Raw genomic sequence first — 279 nt, forward strand, 5'->3', positions numbered from 1 at the left:
AATTCGAGATCGTAAAAAACAAAATCATAAACCTCTTCTCTTACAACTTTCATTTCGAAATATATTTTGTAAGATTTCATTTATATTTTATTTTATCAAAGTAAGAGTTGCAAAATAAAAATATACGGTAATGATAAAAATATAGTATACGCTTAAAATCGAAATAAACAATTGAATAAGTTACAAGCCGAAAAAATGATTGTTCTTCGTGTAAAATTTATGTTATAAAATAAAAAAAACACACTTTCAAATAAGACATTTTTATTTTATTTTATAAAA

Source organism: Papilio polytes, unplaced genomic scaffold (assembly GCF_000836215.1).
Source record: "Papilio polytes unplaced genomic scaffold, Ppol_1.0 DF822067.1, whole genome shotgun sequence".
Classification (NCBI taxonomy): Eukaryota; Metazoa; Arthropoda; class Insecta; order Lepidoptera; family Papilionidae; genus Papilio; species Papilio polytes.